We start from the raw sequence: 6,190 nt of genomic DNA, 5'->3' as shown, positions 1-6,190 counted from the left end.
TATTCACTCCTGTCTCTGATAACTGAGCCCTACTTCACAGCATGGATACACTTATTCTCCTAGAGCAGAGGTGGGGAACGATGGCCCCTTTATGACTTGTAGACTTCAACTCCCAGAATTCCTGAGCCATCATGGCTGGCTCAGGAATTCTGGGAGTTGAAATCCCCAAAAGGGCCATCGTTCCCCACCCCTGTCCTAGAGTATCTGACAAACCTGAACTGTGCTAAGGTAAGGTGGTTATGCAAAGTTATGGCCTGTATTTCATATCTACTGTATTTCATTCTGCTATTTCAAGTACCTCTCTGCCATACATTATTGTTTTTGCTGTTGTCCTCTTCACATTATTGAGTAACCCCATACCTGCTGTGTTATAATCTATCAAGTCAACCTTGACTCCTAGTGACTATAAGGGACAAGGTCCCTGCAGTTTTCTTGGCAACATTTTTGGAGGTAGTTTGCTACTGATTTCTTCCTAGGGCTAAGAGCGTATGTCTCAATTCCCTTCTATTAAGCAATGCCACCTCTGGGACTAAGGAGGCATACCTACTCTGTGCCTCTCCTTCCCTCTGGAACAACCTTTCCCCCAGGATCTGCATAATCCTGACCTTACCTCTCTTGAAAAGCGTGCTGAAGGCCTTGTTCTGTCCATCCGCACTGGACCAGGAAGGTTTGGGATATCCACCAGCGGCCTTGATTGAGATGTTTTTTTCTCCTGGTACAAACTGTTGGAATTTTGTTTTAAATTGATACCCAGAGTTGTGTTTTAGCAAGCAACAGCAGTTGAGATCATACATGAATAATCCATTGTTTTAAAAAAGTTAGGTGGGAGCACCTAGCCAAACCTGGCTGATCTCAAAAACCATAGTATTGAATACAATTGACATTTGGATGGGAGATTCAGAGGCTGTAAGCTAGACTGGGAAGTTGGAAAAAAAATCTTACAAAAGACAATGGCCAATTAGTTCTACATTGTTGTCGGCGTAGATGCTTCCATGGAGCCATCAAGACTCAAGTTCACTTTGAAAGGGGGTTTTCTGTACCACAAAACTTTGCAGTTAATAACTAGCAAATTTTACTATTAAGAAATTGTGAAGTGAGAGCATAGTGACCAGGCATATACATGTAGCCTCTTGTGCTTTGTCTTCAGCTATGAAAAATCTTCCCACACTTGTGCTATGAAAATCCCCAAGGTACAAGAGTTGCATTTTGCATTTTAGCATGAATAATTTTTCATTATAATGGAGCTAAAAGCACTTAAAAATTCCTTTGCCACTGAGATCACGGAAGCAGCAGAAGAAACAGTGCTATTGATAGTTAAATGGAAAGACAAATTTGTGAGGAAGAGAAACAAAGCCTATAAAATTTTAGGTTCAGCAATCTGTATCCAGGTGAGAATCGGAATTCAAAAACTGGATATTCTAAGATCACCGTAATTGATTAGGGAATCTAAAGGTTCTAGCTTTAGAATATTAAAACCTAGATTTCTAAAAAGCCAAAGTAAATGTCTGCATGAATGTTACTGCTGTTCTGAAATTGTTCAGAAATGTATATTGACTCACATGTCCCCAACATTCCCTACATCATTGTTTCTCAACCTTAGCAATTTTAATGTGTGTACCTAAGATTCCCAGGATCCTCCAGCCATGACCTATGCTGCCTAACAGATTGAGCTATTCATGCTAATAGCTGTAACCATTCATTTCACTGCCACTTGAATGCTCAGGCAACTAATTTAACCTTGGAACTATCTGATTTTCAAAGATCGCAGCTTATGTTAGCTCATCTGACATCCTCCATTACTGAGATATGATTGTCAGTAATCAACAGCTGTCTGCATCAAAAGAGACCATTTCATTTAACATTATTAATCCATAATTGAATCATTCCATCATATTATCTCTATCTACCACCAGCATCTGGCTGAATTAAAACCACCTTCATTTGCATTTGTACTATATTGCCAGTCAATCCCTGGAGCATGTATCTGCAATAAAGCAATAAATTTAATACTGTAAGAAAATATTAAAATGGTAAGAGTTTAATGCTGATTGATCAATGATATTCTAGATCCACATCCATGACATCATAACAGGGCTGGTTGCCAAGCACCCAACATGTAGTCACATGACTCGGGGGGGGGTTGTCAGTCATCAGAACCAGGTCATAAGTGCCCCCAGGGGGTCCACTGTAACTTGAAATGGTTGCTTAAGCCACCAGTTGTAAATTGAGGATTATCTGAATTCAAAATATTCTGAGAGATTGTGACTTAAACTAATGAGGAATTGGAAATGTCTTTTGTAGCTCCCAAGATTCTGCATTTATCCCCATTCTAGCACTCAAGATACCTTATTGACGTTTGTATATACCGGTAGTTCTTGCTTTCTTGGTCTGACCAGTTATAGGGAGCTTCACAATATTTTCCATTGGAAAATGAACAAATCTTCCTCAAGCTGTATTTTAAATCCATTTTAAGACATGTGGCCTTCAACTCCCAGCATGCTGGCTGGTGAAAGAATCCAGGGATTTGAAGTCTACATGTCTTAAAGTAGCCAACTTTGAGAAACACTGCCTAGCTAGCCAAATGTTTGGTGTTACATGGAGTTGGAGCCTGAGGGAAGTGGGCAACCCTGCAGGGCTGTAGTCGGCCCACTGCAGGCCCACCCCTTCCCCCAAGCTGTGGAGCTCCACGCCCTTTTTATCAAATTTATATGGCCACCTATCTAATAAAAATTACTCTGTAAGGCCTTGGTGGCCATTCATACTTTAGTTGTCCTAGGAAACTGAACTCCCTCTAGGGGCCATTTTTCTGCAGTAGGAAAAATGTCAACTTCATGAAAGACTTTCTACAAGACTGATATCTCCTTTTGCACATGTGTACACACACCTACACAAATTAAGGAAATGGTTACTTTAGGATGCAATTTTTCACTGGAAGCTCCTCTAGCAGCAGTTGTCCTGGAGGAGACACTCATAGCCTGGTCCTCCTTATACAGGTGTCCTGCTTCCCATACTACTACATCCCGAGTATAGCCTAATGGAGCCAGTCCTTTCCATTCCCTGGAGGATAGAGAAGGGCTCCCCATTATTCCCAGCTGCTGAAAAGTTGTCTGCAGAAGGGAAAGGAAGGGTGGGTTGATGGAAAGAGGCACCAAATCTAATAATGAGGATTCTGTACATGGACAGAGATGGCTACAGTACTTCAATAGCCAGATACTTTCCCAGCCATTAAAGGTAGTCCTCAATTAGTGACCACAGTTGCTAAGTGGGAAATCACATGACCATGACAGACTTATGGCATCACTTCCCATTCAGTTGTTAAATCACCACAGCCCATTAAGCAAAATATCATGTATCCACAACAGACTTACTGAACCACCTCACTTCTGCCGAAGTCATTAAGCAAATTGCTGTGGGGTATTAAGCAAGACATTAAATAATCAAGATTCAATTTAGTTTATCTAGCTTCATTCTGTCCTGCAGATACTCTTAATATGTCTATGAAGTCTTCAGCTGTTGCTCTCAAGTTAACAGAGACCTTACCTAGCTTTGTTTAATCAGAGCTTCAGTGTCACCTATACCTTACCTTCAAAAACTAAACAGATTATACAGTGAGCTTTTTTTCTAATCATCTGCATGAAAGAATACCTGTCCTTTAAACCAATGGTCCCCATCCTGTCTGGTTCTGCAGACTGGCGGCAGCAAGAGGGAGAGGGGATGGTTTTGCACATGTAAATACAGCTTTGCACGATCGCACGCTCACCCACTGCAGGACAGTTCCCATTGGGTTGCAGCCCAGCAGCAGACCATGGACCGAGGGTTGGGGACCTCTACTTTAAACTACATACACTAAATTGAGCTTTTCCAACTGCATGATGTATGAATACTACCATAGAGAGCTTTTCAATTAAAGCTATCAGAATCCTAGACATTACTCATCCTCGCTTGAGGTTATGCTCCAAAAGATCTGGACAGCACCAAATTACAGAACACCCAACAACATCAAGGTGTTTCATTGGTTAATTCATCACTTCCCACATTCCTGTCCTTGGCCAAGGTGGTTCACAATCTACATACTAATCCAAGAGAGAAAGTCAAAGAGGATAAAAAGAGAGGCCAAGATAAATAAAATAATATTTTGTGATCAATTATGTAAGAAGCAAATTGTCTTGGGGGGACACAGGACAATTTGCAAGACATCTTGTATGTATAGCATCAAGTCGTATCCTCAGAAAGGCTTAAATTGGCAGAGTTGTCTCCCATTTTGAGGTGATACACAAAACCTGATGGGCTTAAGCCTTCACAAAGGCTTAACACTCTTTTGAAAACCAACAGGAAAAACTCAGTTTGTCCCCAGCCCATTGCAGAAAGAAAATTTCAACCACACCAATATATAGGAACAAGCTATGCCCATTCAGCTATGCCCCCCAAATGATTAAAGACCAGTTTTGTGTTCATGTTGCTAATTAATCTTAGTTACCGTACTTCATCAGCCTATATTTTTCCTCCCATGATCCTCCAAAGTCCTTTAATTTCTGTCTGCATGTTTATATAATATCCATTTACACATACCACTGGGTGTCTATTGCTAAATAAAAAAATAAACCTTTAAAATATTTATCCTCTGAAGGGAAATTAGAAAAAGCTGCAAGATATCTACTTAAAAAAAGCCCTTACAAATAATCGTAACACAGTTCATGCCGTTATATTTATTAAACTTCTATGCCACCCATCTGGCTGAGACTTAGTATTGAGCTATAAATACTGCAAACTACAGTTAATCCCTATTTATGATCACAATTGACTCCAAAATTTCTGTTGCTATGCAAGGCAGTTGTTAAGTGAGTTTTGCCCCATTTTGCAACTTTTTTGCCACAATTTTTAAGCAAATCACTGCAGTTGTTAAGTGAATCATGAGATCATTAAATGAATCTGGCTTCTCCCATTGACTTTGCTTGTCAGAAGCTGGCTGGAAAGTTTACATGTGGTGATCACATGATCCTGGGACAATGCAACTGTTGCAAGTGCATGCCAGTTGCCAAACCATGTGATCATGGGGATACTGTAACAGTCTAAGTGTGAAAGCTGATCATACTTCACTTTTTTCAGTGCCACTGTAACTTTAAATGGTCACTAAACAAATAGTCGTAAGTCAAGGACTACCTGTAATTCACAAAAGGAATGTTCTTCATTAACACAGTGTGCATCTGTGTGTATGGCATAATTATGACAATGTATCCTCTTTTAATGTACAATAAGGTAAAATTTACAATGCATTTTAAGGCGTTGTGGGTATGTGTACATGTAAAAAATGTAACTGTGCAACTTTTCCCACCAAGTTGCAGCTGAACCTCAACAGACATCTTTATTTACACCAGGGCTTTATTCTAAAATAGACATCACTTCTATCTCTGACTGAAGATGAACTCTGTATATTCATTCAGAACAATGTCCCCTCAACATGCTCTCCTTCTCTTGGAAATTGTTACAGGGTATGCTTGTTACAGAATATGCTTTTGAGCATACACAGAGGGCTAAGAGTACTGTGCAATGTAATTAAGTGGCAGAAGTTCCCATTAAAAAGAAAGATGTTCATACCGTAATGGTCTTGAATGCAAATATTCACTGTTAGTTATCAGTGAATGCTAATAGATATTCATTATATTTAGATTTTTTAAAGAAATACATGGGACAGGAAAGCCTCTCTTTTTCCCAAGCTATTTCCTGGAGAGAGAGAGGACATTTTTATTGCCTCTTAATCAAGAGATTCATTCCATTAACAATGTCTGATGAAATACAGAACAAGATGAAGAAAACTTCTCCACATCTTCCTTCATTTGCTGTGTCAAAAATTGGCTCATGCGTGCAAAAGAAATGATGCATTCTCCAATACGTGCAAATTGGTGCCTTTATTCTCGTTTAAGAATAGTTCTTTGCATGGACTGAAACGACAATTGAAAGCAAAACCTCGTCTTTTTTTAAAACAAGTTAAAACGGCATGCTTAATAAATAACGCAGAGCGTAAAGTAAATAAAAACTGCATTCCTAAACGTATTTACTACGAAGAAGCCCTACTGAATAAACTGGCTAATGTCACATTACACCAACCTCCGGCTTGTTCAACCAACGTTTACTGGAATGACAATAGCCCAGTTGTTTCTCAACCTTGACCATTTTAAGGCATGTGGACTTC

This window comes from Protobothrops mucrosquamatus, unplaced genomic scaffold (assembly GCF_001527695.2).
Source record: "Protobothrops mucrosquamatus isolate PMUCROS unplaced genomic scaffold, P.Mucros_1.0 scaffold607, whole genome shotgun sequence".
NCBI lineage: Eukaryota > Metazoa > Chordata > Lepidosauria > Squamata > Viperidae > Protobothrops > Protobothrops mucrosquamatus.
The sequence above is the reverse complement of the archived record's forward strand: the minus strand, read 5'-3'. Positions refer to the sequence as shown.